Source organism: Gopherus evgoodei, chromosome 16 (assembly GCF_007399415.2).
Source record: "Gopherus evgoodei ecotype Sinaloan lineage chromosome 16, rGopEvg1_v1.p, whole genome shotgun sequence".
NCBI lineage: Eukaryota > Metazoa > Chordata > Testudines > Testudinidae > Gopherus > Gopherus evgoodei.
In genome coordinates this window covers 11,282,821-11,309,071 of record NC_044337.1, presented here as the reverse complement: position 1 = coordinate 11,309,071, position 26,251 = coordinate 11,282,821, and the positions used below count along the sequence as shown (strand labels likewise).

Here is a 26,251-nt window from a genome sequence, read left to right as displayed (position 1 = left end):
CTCAGTTATGAAGGCTGCTTGCAATGCTGCCTGGTAAAGGAGCATAAGTTCGCTTTTCCCAGTCCATAGGAGATTTGGGGAGGTCAGGTGAGAGAGCACTTCCACACCATTGCATCATCATCGCCGACAGGTCCAACACAGATTCCATTTTTTGGAGGAGCCAGGAGAAGTCTGGGGGTGTGGGAGGTGTCCCTCGATAAAATACGGGGTGGGGGGTGGGGGTGGGGAAGAGGTGCAGGAGCCCTGGAGAGGGGAAAACAAACTGCAGACAAAATGCTGCCTAGCTTCATGGATGAATGTAGACTTGGGATTGGCATCTGGAGTCGATGCTCTCGATAGGACAGTAAGATTGCTCGTGTTAGCCTGGCTTTCCCTCTGGGTTTATAATAATAATTCGTTAATGGGAGTTAAGCTGCTTTTGGGAGAGTTGCAGAGAAGTGTATGTTGTGTGTGTGTGTATGTGTGTGTGTGGGGGGGGGCTGGCAGGTGGAGAGAAAATAATCAAGATTTTGGCACAAGAAAGGTGCAGTTATTTTTGGTTTAAATATGAATCCTAGTTTCTAGTGATTCTCTCTCTCTCACCCCCCACCACACCTCACGTAACTTGGTCTATTTCCCTCCCCCCTTCTTGTACACAAGCCACACACCATCTTGGACGCACACAACTCCCCACCCCATGCACATGCACACAATCTTGGTCTCTCTCTCTCTCACACACACACACACAATTTTGGACTAACAATCTCCCACCCCCATTCTTGGTCTCCCGCACCCATCTACACACACACCACTGTCACTGTGTTGCCATTCTCACTGTTAGTGCAAATCAAATCTCCAGGCAGGTTTGGTGTCCCCCCCCCACTGCTCCTCTTTGCACATCTTTAGGTAAGCAACTCACTTGGAAAGCACAGTGTTCTGCTTTGGATTATCTTCCGGGCATTGATTTCGGGGTTGTCTGCTTCCACAGCCCATTGCCACTCAGCCGAAAATGCTTTGCAGGATTTGTTGTGTTTTACTGCTCTTTGCATGGCCCCAGGACTCAGTGATTACTTCACCCCAGCAAAGGCAGACAGGGTTCCCAGGAGAGGGAACCATCCTGCACCCTACAGACTTTGAGCTTGAGACTGTCTGGGGTGGCTCGCAGAAATCAGACCTGCCCTGTTAGTTGTGTATTTCACTGTGTGTGTGTGTGTGTGTGTGTTCCTCCACAGGACACACACAGTTTTCCAAGGTCCCCCTTTACTCTAGTTCTGCCTATCGGGGTCAGAGCAAAACCCTCCTGTCCTTGCAGCACAATCCCTCACCAATAGGCCTTTGCTTTGCTGCCCCCCCTCCCCCCCCCCCCCCGGTTCAAGGATGAACACACTGGTATGGTGCTTGAGGGGAAGATGATGTCACTGGTTTAAGATGCACTAACCACCGCCACCTCTCCTCCCTCCTCTCTCTTCGAAGGGCCTAGTTAGGAGATTGTGTAATCTCCCTAAGGGCTGGAATCTAATGAGGCCAGCTGACTGTCCTGGTAAAACTTCTGATTTGAGGGACACATTGAGAGGGTACTGCTACTTCTAAAAGCTGGTTCCAAGAGGGATTGTGGAAGGTTTATCCATGATCTCCCCTCCTGCCTGGCTCCCCCACCATGTTTAATACCTTGGAAGTGTGTATAGGGCTAAATAGAATAGAGATGGCATTCTGCTTCTGGTGAGTGTTAGGTGGAACTGAGCATGACCATTGAGGGTTACTACTGAGATGGTCTTTATAACACAAATCTTGTTGTCCTCACTCAGTCGAAACTCCCATTGCCTTCCCCAAAAACATGGCTTGAGGAAGCTCTGAAAAAATTTGGTTCAGAGAAAAAACGGTGCATGTTGTTGTGTCTCTCTGCCGTACTGAGACATCAGTTTGAATTTCCAGATGTGACCCAGACATGTACACTCATATAGTCACATATGATTCAAAGGCATGAAAAAAATCAGATTTGGGGTTGCGAAAATCAAAACTTCTAGATTTATGTCAAATATCAGCAAATAAATGTAAAAAGAAACCCTGAAGGGACAGGAGGGTAAATAAATAACTAACCCAACAAGTAAACAAATGCAAGTCCCTAGATAAGAAATTACAGCAGCTGAACAATGTTCCGGTCGGGAGGAGGCATGCAGCAACGTACGTGTGTGATATCTAATGTCCTTTGTGTGTGTTTGTGTGTATGTGAGAAACAAATGCATATACAATTTAAAACCATTCTGGTAACACCGATATTTGCTAGCTCAGAGTCCGTGCACTAATATCTTCATTTACACAGGGAATCAGTGTCACAGGATCGAATTGTGACTCCCAGAAGGGGGCGCTCTGACTCCATTTCAGTTGTGGGAATGCTTTGCAAAGCAGGAGATCAGCTGGCTTCACAGCAGCTAGGTTCCAGGTCAGGTAGACATACAGTGTTTGCCTAGAATAGGTTTGGTGAGATGCATGCAGACCTGCACGCACTGCCCTTCTCGGTGTTGTTTTCAGTCCTCACACAGTTGCAGCCAGTAGCTAATAATAATGGCAGGTAATAATAATAAATAATGACATATACACTATCTTTAGTCTGAAAGGATCCCAGGTGCACTAACAGTCTCTGGACCAAACCCTTTGTTGGTGTAAATCAGCAGCCCTCAGCTGAAATCAATGAGGTTATGATGACGATCCAGCCCTGTGCATAAAGGAATCCCTTACCCAGTGCTGAAATGCAGCCACTTCTGGGATGGAGGCCAACAGCTAATCTGGGCCAGAAACACTACAGCTTTTAAGAGGGAGAGTGAAAAAAAATAGCTTCTCACATTGAAAGGGCAGAGATGAAGTTAGGGATATGGAATATAATCACCCATAGTTGGGAATGGCCAGGCTTGCTTAACAGCTCTTCTCTTGCAAAATAGGGGTGGGATCTTAATTAGATTAAGCAGTAAGGACCTTGTGTCAGATCATCCCAGACCATGCAGAGGCTCCTGGGCATTCAGAAGTTGAGCTGGTTTTCTCTTTGGAGGGGGGAAGATCATGGTATGAAGGTCCTGTCTGGGAGTGGTTCATGGGGCATAATCTGGTCCATTGGTTTTATTTATCATCTGAAAGATGGCTTCTCCCATGAGCACCATATCTATGCACTGATTGGTTCAGAGTTGACTCAGAGAAAAGAGCCCTTCCTACTGAGTTACACTTGCCACTTCCTGCAGTGCCCTGAGTTTTCTGTGGAGGTTTCCGATATGGCTATTTATGGGCCCAGCATTGCTTTGTTTATGAGATCTGAGAAGAACGCAGCTCTGTCTGGCATGGTTGCAGGTTGTAACTTTGGTGGTGGGGACCCTTGAGTTCCCCTGTTGAGACTGAATCTAGGTTATGTTTTGCCCTTGTGTGCGGAGTTAGAGTGAGTTAATCTGATTACTTCAGTTTGGCATATGAGAGAGAGAAATAGTCGTTGACATCATCTTTAGACATGACAATCTGGGCTCTTCCTTTTAATCCAGGAAGAGAGTCAATGTAATTAGAAAAAAGAATGAACGAAGGGCCTGATTCAGTGCCCACTGAAGTCAGGGGAAGGACTCCCATTGACTTCAGTGTGCAGTGGATCAGAGTCTAAGAGAGGACGGGATCATCTGTGACATGTTTCTGTGAGCGGCGGCTGGAGCTACAGACTGGGGTCTCCTTGCTACTTGTGTGGAGGGGTTTTAATACAACCTATCTACCCTTTGCACCTTCCCTTTGCCATAAACAGCTTTTTGTGTGGTCATGAAGCAAGCGATGGAGCAGAAATCTCCTGAAGCACAACCAAAGGAGGGAAGGGTCCTTCTTTATTTGTTCAAATGGAGCACCTGCTGTAGGCAGAACTTAGTGTTGTCTATCAAGTGTAGCGGGCAGGCGATGGGGCTTAGACGTGGAACAGTGTTATTGAGGGGTCTGAACAAAGTTGAGTGAGGATGCCAGGTCAATGTCCACAGCACAACTGTGTTGATTGGGCGATGTTGACTAGAGCATTGCTCCAGTCTGATAGCATGCAAAATGGAGCCCTGGCAGGTGTTGATTCTAAGGCCCCTGTTGACAGGGTTGGCTCCATTGGCTTCAAAGAAACAACTCAGTTAAGAGCTGTTGGATGTGACCCTGTGACAGTAATGGGAGCAGCAGTTGATGCTGCCTTCAGGGTCCCGTCCAGAGCAGCTCTGACTGCTGGTCTCCAGACAGTGACTGGTTAGATGGGGTTCATGCTGTGTGCTCTTGTTCAGACGTGTGTCATTGTTGCACACTGTTTATACTGGTGAGATAAATACTTTACAGAGTACAGAAGCCCAGACATTAAGAGGACTTCCGACTGCTAGACAAACGCTGGGAGCTGTTGTCTGGACAGGCTCCAGTGTTGGGCACTGGTTACTGAGGCACTAACGCTAATAGTGACCCTCATGTATCGATGCAGTACCTTTCATCTCAGAGGGTCGCAGAATGCTCGACAAATCACGTCACCCATCCCTGGATTATTGTGAAGCCAACCTGGGGTGAAACATAGCAACTGTTTAGAAGCTACCCAACAGCCCAAGGGCAGAAATAAAAGAGGGTTCTGTGCCTAAATGAAACTCTAGAAATACACGAGAGCAATTTCATCCAGCTCTTTTTGTTTAAAAGGGAAACATAATATCGGAGCGGAGAAAGAATTCATGACATTGTTCATACTCATATGCTGACCTGCACTCTCCTGCTGCGATGCTTAGTCTCTAGCAATCATGCTTTGCAGAGAGCCTGGGGCATGTCACGCAGCTTGCATAAAAACAGCAGATCTTATCAGCACTCTGCCAACTCCACTTTGAAATCAGGCGGGGTGAGAGCAGCACTGGCCATTCGGTAACAACATCTGATGCTGTCACTGAGAGTTTGTGATGTGTTTGGTGTGGCTCCGAGGACAGAGTGTCACCTTTTGCATGCTGTTTCACCTGAACTAGTACAAGCGGAAGCCTTGTAGGTCTGACAAGTATTAGTACTGGTTGCACTTTTATAACTCGGCCCAGTACCGCGAAGAGTTGTAGCACAGAGAATATACCGTAAGGGGCTAGAATCTCAGCTGGTGCCAATAGAGCCACTGGCCAGGGCCAGCCTTAGGAGCAGGCCGTTACGATGGCCACTCAGGAAATCCCTGGTTTTGGTTGGAGTGAGGGTTATGCCTGACAGGTCAGTTCTATTTATTTATTGCATCTTTTGGTTGGGTGGGGGTGGGGTACTGAAAACTCTTTCTGCTCCCTGGATGATAAAAACTCTAGTGTTGGCCCAGCCAGGGGAGCGCTGCCAACTTGCATCAGCTGACGATCTGTCCCTTAAGGTTCTCTTTGGACCGAGTATCACTCTGCCCCCTCATTCTGGAGTCTACAATTCTGTAGGACCTTAATGATTCTGGCTGCAGCTATGTGTAAGCCCAAGTGATGTCATTGAGATGTCTATGGACCCCCACTGGGACCGCAGGTGAGGTTGATAGACATACCACTGACAGCAGGTACTGACATCCGCAGCCATTTGTCCCTGCACACGGTGGGTGCTAATCATGGTGGGGAGGCTGGGTTTTAAAAACCTTGCCCTTAAATGTGCTGGCATTACAAGTGCAGCCCGTGTGCTTCAATCACACTTGCGGAGGGACAGAAGAACAAACCAAGGTAGCTCGTAGAGTAGTTCAGAGTCAGGGCTAGAAAGGGGTAAGGAACGGAAACTAGTCAAAGAAGTAGGCAAACAGATGAATTGTGATGCAGGTTGAGTCTTGAGACTGCAGGGCAGGTATGGACACTGGGAGAAGCAGGTGTGAAGGATGCCACCATCGGACAGTTGCGATTTGCAGTGGGAAGGCTGTGAATGCAGGAATTGCAACATCATTATCAACACATGACTTCTCTTTAGAGCATGTAACCACGGTGGGAAAGTAAGGGAAACATCAGAAGCAAGCGAGATTCTTATGTGGAATGTAGAAAGAGGTGCTGAAGTTGTGTAGAAATTCCATTGATTCTTTGCATCAGTCTGTACTGTGAGAGACTTGTAAATATTGAGGGGGGGCACTTTTTTGCTGGCAATTGTGGGGTAACACCAGCAGAAGCTGAAGTTTACATGAAGAACCCTGAGGCAATGAAGGGCAGTAGCTTGCAACAATTGCATAGTGATCATGGTAAAATTGCAAAAAGAAATAAAATATGAAATCACGGCAATGCTGCCGAGTGTGTATAATGTATCCTTCAGAGCACAGCTTTCCTGGAGCTGCTGGCATGGATTCATATCCTGCCTCAGATTTGCTTAAACAAATATATATATATATATATCCTGTTGGCTTCACTGTTTCTCAGCACAGAAACCGTGATAATATGTGGCCCTGGGTGTGCATCTTGCTAAAGACAGCCTAGGAAATTACAGAGTGATGAGTTACACCCAAGTTCCAGGCAAACCGACTGAGGATATTTTTAAAGGAGAAAATAACCCAGCACTTGGATAAGTCATAAGGGTTTGGGTCTAACTAGCACCTCTTGTTAAAGGGTAAATGAGGCCTCTCAACCCAATTAGAAAATTGTGACAATGTTCATAAAATAGTGGATAAAAAGGGACCTGGTGATTATAATTTATCTGATTTCCTCTCAGTCTCACATGTCTTTTGAAAAGGTCCCTCTTTAGAGAAGTTAATCCCTCCTGTGAATTAAAAGGTAGCCAAGTACTATGAATTAAGAAGTCACCGTGAAGAGCTGCTGCTCAGAGGGATGGAAGTTAATAATGGGGAAACCCATTGGTCGATATTGGATCAGCATTGCTTACTACTTTTGTTTGTGATTTGGAGGAGGATGTGAGTAGCAAGTGGGTGATGATGGAAAAGGCTAGTTAAAAGCAAGGACATTACCGGGCAATTTAAGAAGAATCTGATCAAACCAAAGGATTAATATGACATTTTACTTGGAGGAATATAAAATTAATGGACTTTAGGGAAAATAACCTTAACTTGCAGAATCCTCTGAGGAAAAAATATTTATGTCCTAGCTTAAAGAGAGCCCCTTAAATTAAGGCACTGAAACTCCATAGACCCTGATTCGGCAAAGTACTTATGCATCTGCTTGAATCTGTCCCCATGCATCAAAGCTCACCTTTAGGGATGTACTAAAGTCCCACTGACTTGAGTAGGTGCTTCAGTGCTTTCCTGAACGGGGACCCCAGGGCTCACTAAAGGTGCAGTCCTGCAGACAGATCCATCAAGGCAGACTCCTCACACCTATGCACAGCCCAATAGACTTCACAAGAAGCTGACTGCAGGGTCAAGGCCCAAAGACAGTCCCCATGCCCTAGCATGTTCTAGGTTCAGTGTGAACCCTGTGTAATAATAATAAATAATATATGGAGATATACTGATCTCATAGAATTGGAAGGGACCCCAAAAGGTCACGGAGTCCAGCCCCCTGCCTTCACTAGCAGGACCAAGTACTGATTTTGCCTCAGATCTCTAAGTGGCCCCCTCAAGGCTTGAACTCACAAGCCCTGGGTTTAGCAGGCTAATGCTCAAACCACTGAAGTTTAGTATCTTTGGTTGTTCCAAAATCCAGGTCAGGAAGGGTGACAGGAAATTCCCAATGGCATTATAAAGACCTACATATGCTCACTGATAGAATCAATGGAGATGGATGGCAGCTGATAGAAGGATACTTGAGGCATTAAAAGGAAGGGTAGAAAATAACAGAAAATACATTATAACTGAATGATACTAATGCATTTTCAAACTGCTTTACAAATATTAACCAATTTAAAAGGAGAGGGGCTGAAAAGAATGGGTTATTTAGTCTGGAAGAAGAATGGCATTGAGGTACATGATATACAGTTATTTGAAGGACACAGGAGAAAGCAATCAGAAATATTTGTACTCTGTGATGCGACAAGAATTAGGGGATATATATCCAAGAGCACAACATTTAAAACAAATGAAAAGGAAATATATTTTTTCGCTGAATAGTCAAGCTAAATATTGCTCTGCTGCAGGGGGTCATTGTGTGTGGCTGGATTTGAAATGTAAAGATTGGGTTGTGGCAATTTGCAACTCTGCTATCGAAGAGAATGAGGATCAAATCTCATGTTTCAGAGCATGAACTGATCATCTTCTGGGGTTAGGAAGGAATTTCTCTCTCTACATAGAGCCTTCCACAGCTGGTAAGGGACTTGATACTGCTCCCACTGAAGTCAAAGGGAGATTAGGAATTGACATCTCTGAGTAAAGGGTCATCTCTGAGCATTATAGGATGGTTTCAGTCACTGAAACAGGCAGGATACCAGGCCACATGGACCAGCAGTCTGATCTGATGTGACCACTCCCATGTTACTATGTGAGACTCGCTCATTGACTTCAATAGGGATTGGAGCAGGTCCTAAAATGGGAGCTCCTAAGTAACTGTAGTGAGCCTGAGCTGCAAATCTCAAATCCACGGTATCATTATTATTATTATTTTTATCATGATAAGGGCCACAAGTGCGGGCACAGTACATACACATGCTGCTGGACACGGTACATACACATAGAAACATACAGCCCCTGCCATGATGAGGTTACAACCTAAACAGACAAGACAGGCAAAGAATAGGGGAAAGGGTCTGCCACCACCCTTCTTTTACAAACGAGGGACGGAAGTGAGAGAGAGCTCAAGGGCTCAATCAAACTCCCTTTAAAGTTCACTAAAAATCTTTCCACTGACTTGAATGGGTGTTGGATCTGGCTGCATGGGACAGGTTTTCTAAAGAGTGTTCAGCACATTGGGGTGTCAATGTGGGAATGACACGGTTCTTGAAAATCTGTCCCTGAGATCTCTAAAAGAGTGAGCTCTATGTGACTTGCCCAAGGTCACAGAGGCTGTCAGTGGCAGAGCCAGATCTCCAGACTCTCAGGGTAGAGTCTTAAAAAGACTCTCCTTCCTTTCCTCAGAGCCGAAATTCAGGGGATTCTTTGGATCTGGGATTTCGGATTGGGCCCACCACTACTTACAGATGCCTCTATATATAGCGATTCTGCCTTTGTCATTGCAACTCTTTTAAGGCAAGTGCGGATGATTACACTGCAAAGGTGGCACCACACATCGGGTGTATAAAAAAGATACATAGACATGCAATCAGCTGTAGAGACAGTGACAGCAGTAAGGGAGCCAGAGAAGAAGGCAGGGTAACTTTTCAGAGCAGGTGGAAAGGATGAAAGGGAAGCAGCTGCAAAGAACGCATGAACTCTAGATGGAATAATCAGCCGACAGGAGATATGCGATCTGGGGGATCTGACAGGTAGAACATGGAGTTCATTGGCAAGGCAGGTGTAAATGCTGAGATAAGCTGCCGTTTAGGGGTGAGTGACTACTCAGCTTATAGGATAGGAAATAAGGGGGAGATGCGATGGGCAGGTGCAAAACCCACGATAAGGTATTATGTAGGTTTGAATGATTGCTGTGTTTATAGAGGTTTGCATGGAAAGGGGAGGGTGGAGGGGAGGTGCGAACAGGGAAAGCTTTCCTCATGCAAAATTAATAGGAGAGATTCAGGCAAGAAAGTAATCATTGGATAGATTGGCCTCTACCTACATTCCAGGAAGCTTGTTTGCAGATGATGGAGGCTGAGGGTGGAAGGGAGTGAGGATTTACAGACTGGGACTGCAAGAATGGGAATCTGTGCAATTCTGCGTTGTTGTTTTCCTTGAAGGATTTGTACAAATGTAGTAACTGCAGACTGAGGGGCCAGATCCAGATTTCAATCACATGGATGGTAAAGCGGGAATAACTCCATAGGCTTCAGTGACATTATTGGGGACTCACCCCCATACAAATGAAATCAGAAGTTTGCCCTTTGTCTTGGTGACTGGGAGGTTTAAAGGCTGATGGCGCCTTAGAGGAAAGCATAACTTCTTTGTTGGATACCACTCTAGTAAGCCTAACTGAAGTATAGGAAGGGTGCAAGGGAGGGATTCATTCCTCACCCTAACTGCTGATCAGCTAATGCCCTGAAGCATGAGGCTTGATGGCCCTTAAACATGTAGGTGAGGGATCCTTACTGTGAAATGACTCTTACCTTGGTCATGACTAGAGACCAAACCCTGGCACTCCAGAGCTAAGAGCTCCTGCTGCTGCTAAAGGATTAAGGCTCAGGTCCTTAAATATATTTAGGTGCCTAACTCTCCTCGCTGGGAACCATAGCAGGCTCATGTTCTTTGTGGATCAGGCACAGCGGAGGAGGCCGAGCCCACTGAATGGTGGGTAACATTTGTAAATGCTATTTTTACCCATATGCTAGACTTATCCATAGGTGTCCAGCCCTTCGTTTGGAATACTGTTTAACCCAGCCATGTCTGATTGCTGAAAGCAGGGAGGCACTGACCCTCTTTGCTTCATATCAAACCCATTCAGCCATCCCAGGTTCCGGTTTTTTACTTGAATCCCAATATTCTTGGCCTCTTGTGCTATTGAGAAGAGGGCAGGACAAAAGAGGGGAAGAAAGAGACAGACTCCAGTGGAAACATTGAGGGGGAAAAGGAAACAGAGACTGGAGCAGAACAAGAAAGGAATTTGGAAGGAAAAAGAAGGAGCAGAGATAGGAAACAAGGGACAAATTCTAATGACAAACGCCTTCGAATTTGAATTCCAGCTCACTTTTATCGTGGTTTTCCTATCCCTCAGAGAAGGCACTGGCACAGGTAGATTTTTTTTTTTCAAATTGACTCACTCTTGTATAATAAATGTAGGTTTAAATTATAGGGGAGAATAGGTTCAGGAACTCAACAGCCCAACAGATTCACAGAGCTTCAGTCTCCCTGCAATTCCCCATGCCTGGCAATGAGTTTTTACAGGCTGTTATTATTATTATTATTATTATCTGTTTTATCATAGTGCCTAGCAACCCCACCTAAGATGGGGGCACCAGAATGCTAGGCCTTGTACAAACAGACAGTGAGAGACAGTCCCTGCCCAGAGTTGCTTATACCCTAAATAGACAAGACAGACAACAGGTGGGAGAGGGAACAGAAACATAGCAGAGAGGAAGTGATTTGACCAAGGTCACACAGCAGGTCAGTGGCAGAGTCAGGTAAAGAGTACTTGTTTTTTCTGACTCCCAGGCTAGTGCCCTCTCCACTGAATCACAGGTTAATTATATGCACTTTCTATCATCCTTCACTCCTCTCTTTCCTGCACTTTTTCTCCATTCATCCGTATCACTGTCTGTCCCCCTCCTCGCTCCTTTTCATCCTGTTTTCCACTCCCGCTTTCCTCTCGTCACTCTCTCCTCCTTTAGATGCTCATTAGTGGTCTAGCATGTGTTAATAATGAGCCTTAGCCAGCACCATCTAAGATGCGTCAAGGAACGGGCCATGGTGGGTAGAGTGGGAGAGAGGGAGGGGATGGAAGAGGAGAAGGAAACTGATTTGTGGGTGGCTCTGAACTTATTTCAGTGTCTGGCCCTGGATTCCAGCTGAGGCTCTGTGGTAAGATACAGGACCCCATCATATACGCAGAAGCTGCTACAGCACAGCACCCTGCATCACAATGGAAGCATCTGAATCCAAATGGAATAAGAAAGGAACAGATTTTGGACTTTGGCTGTGGCTGGAAAGCTGGAGGGATTTATCTCCTGGGGGCAGCCAGCCCACAAAGGGGAAGCAAAGGTTCAAATGAAGCATGAGGGTATGCAGGACATTTTTTTTTATGAGGTGGGAGAGGGGAAAGCAGAGCCTATATTATCTATGCAGTGAAAAGATCTAGAACTTGGCTACAATGTGTGTCTGGGATTTTAGTTATCTGTGTGGGTTTCTGCATGGGGACTTCTTCCAATCCTAGAATAAAATCAGACGTGAGTGTGAATATTCAATCAGACACAGGGGTTACAGTGCTCTCTGCTCACTGGGTTTTGCATGCTGGCAGAGATTAGACTACCATCTGGGCAGCACAATGGACATCAAAGGATAAGTACCTGAATCCAAGACACTGCTCTAATTCCTCCTGACTTTCTGAAGTTCTGCAAAATTACTTTTTTGTTATTATTTGGCTAATAGATTGATGTGGACAAAAGGACAAGAATGTTGCGATGAGGCACATCTGTGGGACAGACAGGCAAAAGAGCTGGCGGATTAAGATATTTTTGTTGCTGTTAGCGACCTGTAGAAGTGAGCTGTAAAAATATCCGATATGATGTAGGAAGGCTGGAGGCAAGCACCTGCTTTAGTGCTAAGAGTGCTGGGAAAAAGATGTTGCCTAGACTGTCAATTCAGTTTCCCAAACAAGGGAGGAGGAAGCTGGTAGGTGTATGTCAGGAGGAGGCTGCACACCTACATGATGAGCTGCCTGTGACAGAGCAGATACAACTTTTAGTTAATGTTTTCACCTCTTAGCTCATAGCGCTGCTTTTGGAATACTCTGTAAATGGCCTTGTAATGTGATAGACAACTTTTGGCCTTGTCCGTGGATATAACTGCTCCAAAGCACCCCTCTTTTCTTCGGGTAGCCTCACAAGACACCTTTATGTACACATGAGAGAAGGTGATGGCAGAATACGGGTTCTGAATTTGATTCACCCCATCGTGAGAGAATTTTCTTTTAATGTTATGCCAGAGCTGTGACCGGAGAGGAAGAAAGTTTTCTCCTCTCCTGCAGTCCCCATCATGTCTCTGCCAGCATGGCTGTCCTGGCTGGTAGACAGTCTAGCCAAAGTGGAAATCTCGCCCTCTGTGGAGGAATTTTCTAGCTACTTTGACCACACTTGGACTTTGCCCACTGACTTCAGAGGAGCAGATTTTGGCTGGGGTCAGGCAGCTGAAGAAGCAAATGTGATGTCTTCTCTGGGTCGGTTTCAAGCTGACTCATTCAGTGAGACACCAGAAAAATCAGGGACATGCCAAAGTATGATTTCCACCTCTACCCATTGGTGCTGGTAACATCTAGCAGAGGTCTATTTCGTGCATTATTGGTGAAGGATGCCAGCAGGACAAAGCACCCGTTTAACCCACTGGTCAATGTATTATGTGTTCTCTTTGGTGCCCAATCCACAGAGGATACAAGTCTGTCAGAACCCCCACTACAGCCCCTTGTTAGTTGTAGGGCTTATATGCTATTGAGATTCCCTGTTCAATGCCCTGGTGTGTCAACCAAAAGGTTGTCCCTCACACCAGCATTTCGCAAGCCAATGCTCCAGGACCCATTTTTAGATTCTGATAGTTTAGCAAATTACTCTCAAACGTTCTGCGGAGGCAGTAGCCTTTGCATTATCAAGAGTCCTAGGCCTTCCCTGACCTCCTTTTCGATCAGGGCATGGTACAGAGAATCCGCCAGCCTTCTTGGTCAATGATAAAAGAGTCAGCATGGATACTTGACCTTTCCCCATCGCCAGGAGGAAATCATTGGTAGTCTTTTTATATTCTCTGTGGATCGGGCACAGAAGGGAATCCATGAAACACTGGACTGGAAGGCAGCTTTTCATTCCTCTGTCAATGCATGAGATCAGCATCTCAGTAAATAATAAATGGTATCAGCTGAGGTCTATTTTCCCCAACAACTTGTTTTCATTCTTGAATAACTAAAATATATATATATATATATTCAAACTTGCCAGGATTATCCCCCCTTAGGCCTGAGACTAAGCATGCAAAACTCCAGCCGAAAAGGAGAATTTTTCAGAAAGTTACAAACCTGGGGAAACGTTGGCCTACAATGGAAGTCTCAATGTAACCTTAACAGTGGTAGGGTTTAGTATCAGCAAAAATACCAGGCCATCTGGAGCAGTGGAAGACCAAATGGAGAGGGATGGGGGAGAGAATCTGCATGCCAAGGTGGAGTTTAAGCATATGTGTGGGGTAATTTATTTTGGAAATAGACATGATTGGCCAGAAGGCTCTGCCTCTCTCAATACACAGAGGCTGCAACCCAAAAGTACCAAAATGTTAAAGGGTGTATGTCATCCATTGTAAAGGGTAAGCAAGTGCCTCGGGTTTTCCCTGGCTTTCCCAGCCAATCCATCCTTCCTGGGTAGCAAAGTAGAGGTACAGATGTCTGTTCTGGGTGCCATGGAAACCTAGGGTTGCCAGGTGTCCGAGTGAGTGAAGGTGGGGAGAGCGAGAGATGCGGGGGGAAAGGGGGAGAAGTGAGCACAGGTGGGGCCTCGGAGGGGGGCGGGGTAAGGGTGTTTGGTTTTGAGCAAGTAGAAAGTTGGCAACCCTATGTAAATACCTCCTTGCCAAAGACTAGGATGCTAAGAGCCTCAAGGTAAGAGGCAGCCCTTACAACCTCTTTGGCCCTCCTGGTACTGTATGATGTGCAGTGGGGAGGAGGAGTGCGGCCATGGAAACCTCCTTTGCTCTGCATAGCCAAGCCCCTCCACGTCTCAATACCAATGCCTCGCTTGCCTTTCCCACCCCAGAGATCTCTGTGCCCGATCACGGCTGTCTCCTGTGTGCTGTGGGAAGAAGGGATGCTCTGTGTCCTCTCTCCCCTCTAGTGCATCCACGCAGTGCCATGCACAATTTAGCCCTTCATGTCGCATTCGTGCCCTTTCTTTGTATACATTGTGCTATACACTTTCATTTAAAATGGAGTCCCTGTTCACACACAATTCAAGCCCTGCACACAGATGCTGGCAGCCCGATAGCACATAAATATCAGTCCCGAGACCCCGGTGCCCTCAATCTATTATCGAATCACAGTGAACACACAGAAACTCTTGGAGATATTTTCCTCCATGAAGGCAAAGAATCAATACAGTTTTCTTGTTACCGCCTCTGTTCTGAGCTGTTGCTCTCTTTCACTTATGCCTCTCTACTGCACTTGTTTTCAGCCCCATACTTCCCTCCACCCTACACAGACAGGACGGTCTAAATTCACATGTATCTGCACTGCAGGCAAACAATCATGACACAGAGATTAAACAAAGCCATCATTTGTGATAAAGACACCGGGTAAAAGTTTTAAAAGAAACTAAGTCCTATTGAAAGTCGATGGGATTTAAGATCCTAAATCACGTAGGCTTCTGACAATGTTACCCACACATTTTCACACGGCCTGTGAAAATGAATATGAATACTGAATGGTCAAGCATACTTTACCCTAGACAAAGGCTACTGAGGATATGATACACGCCCAAGGAGCTTACGATTAGGATGGATTCGAAAATGGAATTTCCTTTCCGCAGGAAATTCTGCCATTTAGCCAAAAATTCATTCCAAGTTAGGACAATAGTTTTACATTTCCCACAGAACAAAAATTCTGAAAATGAAAATTCTTGACTCGGGACTACAGAAATGTTTCATTTAGATAATGTCAAAACACTATAATAGTATCAAATCATGTATAAATATAATGTAATATTAATATTTTAATATGATACGAAAGTCCAAATGAAATGTTTTGACATTATCAAAACAACAGAAAGACTAAATATTTTGTTTTGATATTTTTTCCTCAGAGAAAATTTCGCTGAAATTGACACATTTCAATTTTGAGGACAATGCATTTTCAAACAGAAAACCTCTCACTATTTCTTTTTTACCAGCTTTGCTTACAGTCTATCTAAACAGACAAGCAACACAGCACAGACAATAAAATCCCAGAGCAGAGCAGTTTCAAGGCCTGGTCCTTGTGCTGTGTCAGGGTTGGGTGCAGCCTCAGCATTGAGTCCATATTCCAGGAGTCAGCTGCACAGTGATCTCCCGCCTCTGGGCAGCCAGTGGCCGGTGCCCCTCACTACCATACTGGAGCCTCCACATTTATTTGACAAATAAAATGTGCAGAATTTTAAACTATTGTGCATAGATTTTTTTGGGGGGCGGGAGTTGCAGAATTTTTACTTTTTTTGGCGCAGAATGCCCTCAGGAGTAGAAAAGTAACAGATACATATTTTTCTAGTAATGAAGTAATCCTCTGCTGGTCTTGGGTTAATTCAAACTTTTGATTTAATTTAGAATGAAGTTTAATACAATATTTCACTGTATTCTTGCACTTAGATCTAAACCAAGCCCACTGATTTTAATAACCTTAATGCCAGACTCTACAGCACTAGAAGCAGTAATTTAGGCAGTGCAGACCAGTGGCTAGAGCAGAAACCTGGCAATCAAGATTCCTGGGCTTCTTTTCCATAATCTGCCACTGGATTTGTGTTACTTTGGGCAAGTGGTTAAGGACAATTTTTTCAAACCTGGGTGCCTAAGGCAAGGCCCTTCTGTCAGTATGTAGGCACTAAATAAGTGGCCTGAATTTCAGAGGTTCTGAAAATTTGGAGCTCCCAGGGAAGCCAATATTGTGGACTTGATTCACCCTCATCAGCCTTTACTCCCTCCAGTGGGATTATTCCCGTGAGTAAGGGTTCACCAATGAAAAAGGGCTCCACATTGCATCCCACTGTGTTTCTGTTTCTTCATCTGTAAAATGGGAATAACTGATATATATACACACACATATTATACTTGTTTGGCTTCTATCGCTGTGCTATCTAGCACCTCACAATCTTTAATGCATTTATCCTCCCAGCACCCTGGGAAGTAGAGCAGACTATTATCCCCATTTGACATAAAGGGGACTGAGGCACAGAGAGGCTATGTGACTTAGGCAAGATCACATTGGAAATCTGTGGCAGAGCACGGAACTGAATCCAACTCTCTGGGGGCCTAGTATGGTTCCCTATTTACTAGATCACCTATCCTACACACCTCCTTACCCACCTGTTGTGATGCTTGATGTACAAGACATCATGACTCTTGCAAGCATCATATTCAACACTGATCAGTTGCCAAGGGAAACATTAAACACGTGCCAATGAACCTCACTAGCCTAGTCTCCATGATCTGAAATACTTCTGTGTTCTTTCTGCAAAGGGCTCAATCGAAGACCGGCTAAAGCTCCTCAGCTTGTTTCCAGTACCCTGACAGGAATGTTGCACGCAGGGAAAAGGCAGTGGCTGGCAGAGCCCATGAGTCTAAATTCATATGAAGACTTTATAGCCAGTGCAAATTATTCAGTCATTCCATGTAATAGCACAGGCAGATCAGCCCTGGGCCAGAATTCACATCAGCCAACAGTCCAGACTCCTTTGCCCCACCCCTCCACATCTATCTCTGGGTTCATTTGCATTTTCCAGTGTGTATAGTGACAGAACCTGATGTCCTTAGGAAGTGCTGAGTTAAACGAGGCTTTTCATCCCAGCAGCCCGGCCTGTCATTATCCAAGCAGCAGGAGCTCTACCTGGAGAAGTGATGGGCTGTGGATTTCAACCCTTTGTGCTCCTTGACCCACAGCTGAGAAGAGAGGAAAGATCCTGGTGATTGCTTAGCTAGGTAGCCCACCTGGAAGGTGGAGCTGAGTGCTGGGAGATCAGGAAGCTCTTGTATTTAAAGGGATCATCGATTTATTCCAAACCCTTGGGATGCTAATATTAGTGTTGTCATGGTAAAGTCCCTAACCGCTCTGGAGCAGGGACCATGTCTGTGTGTCTGTGCAGTAATGAACACTAGGACAATAGAAATGTCACTATGAATATCAGGCTAAAGACAATGTTTTCAGTTTTCATATTGTTCATTTTGGAGCAGAGAGTCAATTCTCACTGTTGGGTGCAATAACAGGTCTGTTTTCCCTCTTCCCACACCACTCCCCATTGGCCTGAGTGGTTGCGATAGAATGGTGTGCAAAAAGACAGAGTATTTTTCTTCTGAGAATATCTGGATCAAGCATGACAGTGGGAGCCAAAACCTCTTGAGCTCTAATCTGGGGTGTAACATAGTTTCTGTGTGACCTTGGGCAGATCACTTAAACACACTCTCTGCCTCAGTTTCCCCAGTTGAAAGTGAAATAATGATATAGAGTTTTAGCTAGCTCATGGTATATGGCTAATAGAGTTGGGCAGGAACTAGATTTTCCATGTGGTGGAAAATTCCAGAATTTTTTTTTTCATTTGAAAATGGAACTAAAGAAAAAAAACCCTAAAAAACAAAACAAACAAACAAAAAAACCCGCTGAAATTTCCACCGAAAGAAAATTCTGAAAAAACAAACAAACATTTTGTATTGCTCATAACATTTTGCTTCAGTAAAACTGAAATGTTTCATTCTGATTTTGACTTTTTAAGATGTTTATATTATGTAATATAAAATTTAAAACTTTGAAACCAAAAGTCATTTTGAAACAGCAAATTGAAACTATTGGGTCTGGCATACAATACCCTAGGAGCGGAGATACTTGGGTTTATTAATGCAGATCTTGATTTGAACCAAAAGCATGGCCTTGCATTCACATTTGCTATAAAAGCGATGAATGCCAGATGTACAGAAAAAGATACTGGCCAATTACCTTCCCTTGGGGCGTAGGCACATCACAATGGATTTCTCCAATGAGGCTCCAGCTATGCTTTACACTCTAGCATATTTATACCTTTTTCACATTAGAGCAACCATCCAATCAATTATTAAGCATTGTGTCTTGCATAACTTCAGTTTACATAACTTTTGCTGTCCAAGCTATTTTCATGTTACCTCACTCCGCACCAAGACCTTCCTTGCTTTCAGTATGGTGACTTTTTGTCAGCACCTTTTGTGTATTTATTGTACCGATTAACTTTCTCTTATCTGTGCCATTTAACACAGCACAAAACATCACCTTCCTCCCACATAACAGATTAATTTAGCAAGCAATGCTCATGCTAAGCAAATAATAGGCTGAAAGCAGTTAGGTTAGCATAAATATTACCCTGGTATGTCCAGACTCATTCACTATACATGACCCACACTTCCGGTATTTCCAACAAAACATTCCTTTCTTTCTTTCTTTCTTTCTTCCTTCCTTTCTACTGGAATTTTGTCAAAATTCACGTTTCTGTGAAACATTTTTGCATTTGACAAATTGGCATTTTGTCAGGAAAAAAAAAGTTTAATCAGAAAATGTCCACACAGCAGCAGTAAGGAGGCTAAGTTAATTTTGGAAGAGCAGCATGAAGGAAAGATAATGTAATGGACAGAGCACTGGACTGGAACTCAGGTGACCTAGTTCAATTTCTGGCTCAGTCACTGGATCCCTGTGTGACCTTGGACAAGTCACTATGGGGATGTCTGCACTAGAAATGCTGCGGCAACTGCACCACTGTACAGTTGTAGTGTAGAAGCTACAGTGATGGAAGGGGTTCTTCTGTCACTGCAGTAAATTCATCCCTTTGAGAGGCAGTAGCTAAATTGACTGAAAAATTCTTCCATCAACCTAGTGGTATCTATACCGGGGCTTAGATGTGTGTCTCTTCCGGTGTGAATTTGTGCCACCTCTGAGTGACATAGGTTGATCTAAGGGATCTACACTACCCACCGGATCGATGGGCAGCAATCGATCCAGCGAGGACCGATTTATCACATCTAGTCTAGACGAGATAAATCGACCCCCAAGCGCTTTCCCCGTCGACTCCTGTACTCCACTGCCACGAGAGGCACAAGCAGAGTCGATGGGGGAGTGGCAGCAGTTGACTCACCGAGGTGAAGACACCACAGTAAATCGATCTAAGTAAGTCGACTTCAGCTACATTATTCATATAGCTGAAATTGTGTAACTTAGATTGATCCCCTCCCCCGCTGTGTAGACCAGGGCTAAGTTTTATGTATAGACCAAGCCTTGCTCTCTCTGTGTCTCAGTTCCCCATCTGTAAAATGGGTAGAGAACTACTTCTTTACCTCATAGGGATGTTGTGAGGATAAAATCCATTAATGTTTGTGAGACAGATACTCTGGTGATGTGCGGGCACATAAGTGCCTAGATGGATGCTAAAAAATCCTATGTAAATACTAGCTCTTATTATTTTGGTGTAACCTAACTTATCATGAAACTATGGAGGGCAGGACTAGATAATATTTGGGTAATATTTTAGATAATAATTTTACATTATTAATAATAATTTCAGGTTCAGGACAATGTTTTACTGAAAACCATCTAGGCCATACTTTTGTGAGGCTCAGAAAAGTTTGGTTAACTTAGTCTTATTATTATCTATTTTCATTTTGTCCCTGCCACTTCACTCCCGGCTCTCTCTGGCACCAGAAACAGAAGAGCCAAAATACTGGATGCAAGGTTGTTGTCAGAGTGTTTCCAACCCAGATGGAAGCAGGATGTACCGCTGGTCTTGCAGGAGGTCTATTCCCATGTGGTTGCCAGCGTTGCAGAGCTAACTGGCTAAGTAGTGCAACTGCTGGGACTTATCTGAATGGAACTTCTGAGACCTTTGAGGTTCACCTCTTGCTACCTGGAACAGATGTGTGTGCTTGGTGTTAATCTCCCTTTCCAGAATATAAGTAATTAGTGTCTCCTGGGCTATCACATTTGTAACTATTGTGCACATTCAGAAATTCATGGCAACAGCTGGGCTGCACCTTCCATCCTTTTACAGAAGAACCTAAGAGTTATGAACACCTGGGGAATGAAGGTTATTCGCAACTCTGAACAAAATGTTATGGTTGTTCTTTCCAAAGTTTACAACTGAACATGGACTTCATGGAGCTTCGAAACTTACTATGCAGAAGAAAAATGCTGCTTTCCCTGTTTTACTAGTTTACATTTAACACATTGCTGTACTGTATTTGCTTTTTTTTTTTTGGTGTCTCTGTTGCTGCCTGCTGTGTACTTCTGGTTCCAAACGAGGTGTGTGGTTAACTCATCAGTTCATAACTCTGGAGTTCATAACTCGGAGGTTCTACTGTACTCCAAATACACTGATCCCCTATCATTTGAGATATAGGGACATCGGATACTTACCTAGGGTGTAGGATAAAGAGTTGAGCAACTCCAGTTGCATCCAGTTGAGGGCAGTGGCATGCATATATACCAATCATTATACTGAGGGTGTGATCCTGCAAGGGGTGGCTTAAAGTTAAGTGTGGGCTTAACCTGTTTGCTGAATTGGGGCCAGAGTGTTTAACCCCATTCAGGATGTAGTCCTAATGTCTCCTATGACCATCTCCTTTGTTAATTTATCAGCATCCTGTGGCAAGTTGTGATTGCTGCAGCACAGAAGTATTTCAGACACAAATAGCATTTGTTATTCCCTTCCCTCTGGTAAAGTGCAGCAGGCAAAACACCTCGCTCAGCCTGTCAAGAACCACATGTGGGACACAAGGAAAAATAATTGGTGCATGAAGCTAAAAGAGATACAGGACTCATTTCTTTACTGCAAACAATGTATGCTGTAATTTCTCTTTCTTGAGGCTGCATTTCTGATGGCAATAGTCTACAACAAGGAGCAGGAGGGAACACTGGGTATGTGTGAAGGATCTCTCCAATTTATCAAATATAAGGGATAAATTGGAGGTGAAGAAGTTAGAACAAGGGCCTTGGTGGTATTCCAAAGAAGGTGTTTGAGCTGGTAATTGGGAGTCAGGATCTCTGGATTCTTGTTTCTCCTCTTCAACTGTCATCTTTGGCAAGTCAATGTCCCTCTGCAAAATAGGGATAATAATAGTTTTGTTATCTGTAAAATCTATCACCCGTATCTATCTCACATGGTATCTGAATACCTTACAACCATTATCTTCAGAGCGGTCAAGCACACACCTGTTTTTTCACAATTTTATTTCAGAAACAAACGCGGATCACGGTGGTTAGGTACCTCACTTGAGACATTGAGAGCTTCCATTTATGTTTACAATGCAATTCCAACTCCTTGGATCAAAGCTTCTGTCTTATGGCAGCAGAAGTACAGAATATAATGAGCAAACATGCAGCTATCGGTCATGATGAAATTAAATGTGAATTCAAACATTAAATGGTAACTTCCATTTAACACAATGAATTGGCCTCTTTTTGCTACAAAACCTCAGAGTTCTCAAAGAAAGAGAATTACAAGGCAGGGGACAAATTTTAAACATTCAGGCCTGAATTCTCATCTACACGAAGACCACTTTACATCACTCTGGCAGTGCAAAGGGACCGTAATTTGGATGTAAATTTACACCAACTTAAAGGAAAGTTTACATTAGCAAAATGGTGTGATGGAACTTTACTGTAACTGAGAAGTGGGCCCTCAACATGCTGTCCATACCGTGTTGACTGTTCATCTTAACTCTGATCAGTATCTCACTCACCTTCCATTCAGATTCTTTAAGGACCATTATTCTGGCGCACTGTGCATGTTCACATTGGCTATATGAATTTATAAGGGTCTGGTACCAGGCCGCTGTGCCAGGATGTTCTCAACTGAATACGTCTGCCATATGATAAACAGGGATCATCGGTTCTTTGTGTTAAGTATTATTGTGCTAGTTATTATTAAGTATTTCTATTACAGCAGTGCCTAGAGAGCCCAACTGACTGCAGGGCTGTATTTTGCTAAGTGAAGTAGAAACATACAGCAAGAGACAGTCCCTGCCCCAAAGAGATTACAGTCTAAAAAGGCCAGGCAGATAAACCACAAGGCCATTGCCATCCTTCATTCTAAGGCATTAGTGTTGCGCCAGGTGTTATTTTTGGATAGATTCGGACCCAAGGATTATAAATCTGGGGACGTCCCTCCCCTCTTCTGACCCCCACCCAATCTCTGCAAAGTCTCTGAGATGGTTCCAGGATTGGGGCAGCTCCAGAATGCCATATTACACATTAATTTGAGACTTGAGGTTGTTAGCAGTTAGATTTAATAGACCTCGCAATATTGTCTTAAACACAAAATAATCCCACTTAGTAGGTTTTTATGGCTTCCGCGGGGACCAGCCCTGTAGTGCGTATTAATGTTTAATGCCAAGCAACATCTTTTCAGCAGCTATGGGGAGAAAAGACACTAATAAAAAATTTAACTTGATTGTGATATAATTGTCTAGACTGGTGGTGAAAGTCATGTTATTTCTTCTTCCTTTACCCAACTTCTGCTCTTTGCTCAGAACACTTTTTCTTCCAGTGTACTTCCAGAACCCAGGTTTGCCCACATCTTCCTACTGTCTGGGAGGGATCTGGTCCCCATGTTGATTAAGGTCTGGCAAGTGATGACTGTTTGGATGAAGATCTGTATGCAGGGTTAGGAATCACTCAAGCTCTTTTCATCATTACCCCAAGCCCAACTTCAACAAACATGGTGGAGGGCAGATAATCATTCTCTGTGTGTTCCTATCTTTGGTCTTGGGTGAACAGAGACAACCAAAATACTGTGCAATGCCACATCGGAGAGAGTAGATGGCTGATGTGACTGAGGAGTATTACAGCCATTCCACCTAGCATTCCACAATGGACATGAACTGGACACGGGATTGGAGGTCAAGTATCACTTCACACTTTAATACAAAAAGCCCATCCTCCCAGCCTGGTAGGAATTCAGTAGAAAGAAGAGGGCTTAAAGAACTGATCCAAGGAGGTTGACAAATGAGGTAGTTACTGGAGGATTCAATAACCAAACAACAGGCATAGATAGGTCTGTGTGTGCACTACAGCTGATCATTAGTGGAGACTAATTCTGATGCTTATCTAATGGAGGAGGGTGAACTTATAACTTTTCATTTTGTGGTGGAAGCGTATCATTTGTGCTCAGAATCTGAGAAACAGAGGTGTGGCCTGAACAGATGACTAGAAGCTAAGCACTCTATCCTGAGTTCTAATCCTGACTCTGAACCCAGGATCAGAAGATATCTAAGAACATATGAGTTCTCCTCATCCAGCCTCAGACATTAACTCCCGCTATGGCACCAGGCAAATCATTCCTGTCTTTAGTCTTACTATTAATTACTATTGTGTGCAGAGCCCAAAGCAGCCCTCAGGGTCAGGGCGCGTTATGCCTGGTGCTGTTGAAACATCTCAGAAGCCATAATCCCTGCCTCAGAGCACTTACAAATAATTAAGCAAAAGAAGGAGGCGATTATGTTTGAAAACAAAACAAAACAAAACAATATTTTGCCATTTTTATTGAAATTTTGAAAAAAAATAATTTGAAATGGAAAAATATGAATTTGAAATTTTCAGCCAGCTCTGTTTACATTCTGGGAAGAGACGAGAGAAAGAAGGAAGACAGGAGAGAGGAAGAAAGGGGAACCTAGGTTACAAGGATAACCTCCTGAGCTATGGTACAAAGTGGTACAGAGTACGTCCTGTTGGGGCTGTTTTATTATTTCCATCTTTATTTTAATCACTTCCTACATTCTGTTTATTAATTTGTCTCATTTTTGTCTATTTATTTTAACCTCTGCCTATTTCTGTTGTTTTTTTCCTGTTAAACATCAGCCTGTAGTGTTTCCGTGATATTTTATTTAAACTCCTTTTTTCATTTTGATATACATTGGTGTAGCTGCCTACCCAACGACTGTACCCAACTGCTCTCGGTTCTTCTCCCTACTCCTACCTTTGTTTCTCTATCTGCCTTGATTTCCTCATGCTCCCCTACCTGACAGGAGCATCCTGAGCTGCCTGGAAAGGATTTGGAAGATTGCACATGTTGAGAACAGCTATGATATTCAGAGAATCATAGACTATCCGGGCTGGAAGGTACCTCAGGAGGTATCTAGTCCAACCCCCTGCTCAAAGCAGGACCAACCCCAACTAAATCATCCCATGATATTGAGCAGCAGCGTGGTCTAGTGGCCATGAGACTTTGGTTCTGGCCCTAGTGGTGCCATTGACCGTCTGTGTGACCACTAGTCACTTCACCTCTCCCTCTATGCCTGTGTCTTCTCTTCCACCCTTTGATTGGCTCCTCAATGTAGTTTGCCAGCTCTGGCACATGGACTGTCTGTTGCTATTGGTTTGTGCAAAGCCTCACACTATCTACCTCGGGATGGCTATGGAGCACATCTCTGTAGTTCTGGAGCAAAGCACACTCAACATCTTTGTGAGGCAGGGAAGATTTAGCCGCATTCGGCAGACAAGGAATTGGGGGCACAAAGTGATTAAAGTGACTTGTCTAAAGTCACACAATGAGACAGGAGAGGCAGAGGCAGGAACTGATTGCAGTTCTCCAGCTTAGAGATGTAATCTTCCTCCTTACGAGGCCCGCTCGGCACTACCACAAGACAATAGTAATATTCCACCACAGTAACTGGAGGGAGGTTCAAACCCGTCCAGTGGAGGAAGCTAACAGAGACCGTTCTAGGGTGACACTCATTGCCTCTCTTATGTTTAATGCTTTCATTTTTCATGTGGTGTAACTTTAGCTGGTGGGGAATTGTTCAACAGAACATTTTAAACAGGCTACACGGAGTATTTAGCTTTCTACAGTGCCGCGGAGCTCGCTTGCAGCAGCACAAACATATGCTGTGCACACGTGCAGACTCCCACATGCTCCTGTCACACACTCACCGCCACCAACGCCCAGTCACATGCTGGATTTTGCTGCACCCGAGCAAACACATACACATTCACAATCACATGCTGTAGCCTCATGCCAGTCTCATACATGCCTTCCCGATAACATAAATCCATATTCACACAAACACCAGCACTTTAGATCTCTCTTTCTCTCTCTTTCTCTCTCTCTCTTTCTCTCTCTCTCTCTCTCTCTCACACACACACACACACACACACACACACACACACACACACACACACACACTTTGGATCTCTCTCTCCCTCTCTCACATACACACACGCACACAGGTACTTTGTATCTCTCTCTCTCTCTCTCTTTCACACATACACACACACACACACACACACAGGCACTTTGGATCTCTCTCTCCCTCTCTCTCACACACACACACACACACACACACACACACACACACACACACACACACACACACACACACACACACACACAGGTACTTTGTTTCTCTCTCTCACACACACACACAAACACCAGCAGTTTGGATCTCTCTCTCTCTCCCTCTCTCTCACACACACACACACACACACACACTCTGGGAGTTGTACCTGTGCACAGCACACATGTCACACTCATATACAGCCCCGCTCACACATATCCCTCTTCCAACAAAACCTTATACAGCTGGAATTTAGAAAAGAAGACTTTGTCAGTGATGAATAGATAATTGATACAATCTGGGACCCTGTTGTGCCCTACTGCCTTGTATCTTTGTCACGAAACAGAAGGATAAGGACCATTCCTGCTGTGTTCCTAATAACTCCATTCACCATCCACTAACGTAATGCCAAGCATCACCCAGTAGGGGGCATAGTGCCAATGGTGTGAGTGGGAAGGCAGCAAGAGCTAATGGTGAGAGCACTGGGATGGGAGTTGCAAGTTCCGCCGCTGACCTGCTGTGTCTTGCCTAGACTTCAAGCTCTTCAGGGCAGAGCTGTCCCTTATGACATGCACGTGCACTGCCTAACGC

General features: G+C 44.4%; 1 protein-coding gene across 1 annotated transcript in view; it reads left to right on the top strand.

Moving 5' to 3' along the window:
• BRINP1 (BMP/retinoic acid inducible neural specific 1) overlaps positions 1–26,251 on the top strand; it is a 94,237-nt gene that overhangs the window by 1,229 nt on the left and 66,757 nt on the right. The window lies entirely within an intron of this gene.